General features: G+C 31.8%; 1 protein-coding gene across 10 annotated transcripts in view; it reads left to right on the top strand.

The window, feature by feature from the left end:
- LOC106869641 (gonadotropin-releasing hormone II receptor) overlaps positions 1-909 on the top strand; it is a 575980-nt gene that overhangs the window by 39312 nt on the left and 535759 nt on the right. For 6 of the 10 annotated variants that reach the window (XM_014915457.2, XM_014915456.2, XM_052971646.1 and 3 more), the window contains exon 1: positions 169-565. The exons of 3 other annotated variants lie outside the window; for them this stretch is intronic. The gene's annotated coding sequence lies outside the window, so the exon portion shown is untranslated. Of the gene's footprint in view, positions 1-167; positions 566-909 lie in introns of those variants that run through there. One more of the 10 variants, XR_001409422.2, reaches the window with a different exon arrangement.

Below are 909 nucleotides of genomic sequence, written 5' to 3'. Positions count from 1 at the left end.
TATATATATATATATATACCTTATGTATATATGTATTTAAGTGAACAATCCCAAGAATATAACTAAAACTCCAGCGTGGGTGGCTGCGTGCGCACGAGTCGATAAGTTCGCTCAGCGTGTGTGTGTCTGTGTCTGTATGTGTGTGAGAGAGAGTTGTCTGTGTGCGCGCGCGCGTATGTATGTGTGTGTGCATGTGCATACGTATGTGTATGTGGATGCGGCTGTGTTTATATTTGATGTATGCGTGTAATCTCTGTTTGTTTGTGTATGTTAATGTGTGCGTGTGTTCGTGTGTGTTCGTGAGTATTTTATCTGCCCTATCCTGTTTAACAATTTCGCTCTACTTAATAATACTACTTATAATGCATCATCATCAACGTCACCTAGACGGTAGCGGCTGCTGCTGCTGCCGCAAATGTTATCGCTTCTGCAGCTGCTGTTGATGTTGCTGCTGTTCTCGCTGTGCCTGGTGCTGCTGCTGCTAGTAGTATTACGGAACGTAAAGGCATGGATTACACAGATTCCCACTTTTATTCCGTCTGAAGATTTCAGGATTCTGATTTATGTAAGAAACTTATTATTACTATTATTATTATCATTATTATTATTATTAATATCATTATTATTATTATTATTATCATTATTATTAATATTATTATCATCATTATAATTATTATTATTATTATTATTATTATTATTATTATTATCATTATAATTATAATTATTATTATTATTAATATTATTATTATTATTATTATTATTATTATCATTATAATTATTATTATTATCATCATTATAATTATTATTATTATTATTATTATTATTATTATTATTATTATTACTATCATTATTCAGGCGGTGAGCTGGAAGAATCGTTAGCATGCCGGGCGAAATGCCTAGCGGTATTTC

This window comes from Octopus bimaculoides, chromosome 11, assembly GCF_001194135.2.
Source record: "Octopus bimaculoides isolate UCB-OBI-ISO-001 chromosome 11, ASM119413v2, whole genome shotgun sequence".
NCBI classification, from domain to species: domain Eukaryota; kingdom Metazoa; phylum Mollusca; class Cephalopoda; order Octopoda; family Octopodidae; genus Octopus; species Octopus bimaculoides.
The sequence above is the reverse complement of the archived record's forward strand: the minus strand, read 5'-3'. Positions and strand labels throughout refer to the sequence as shown.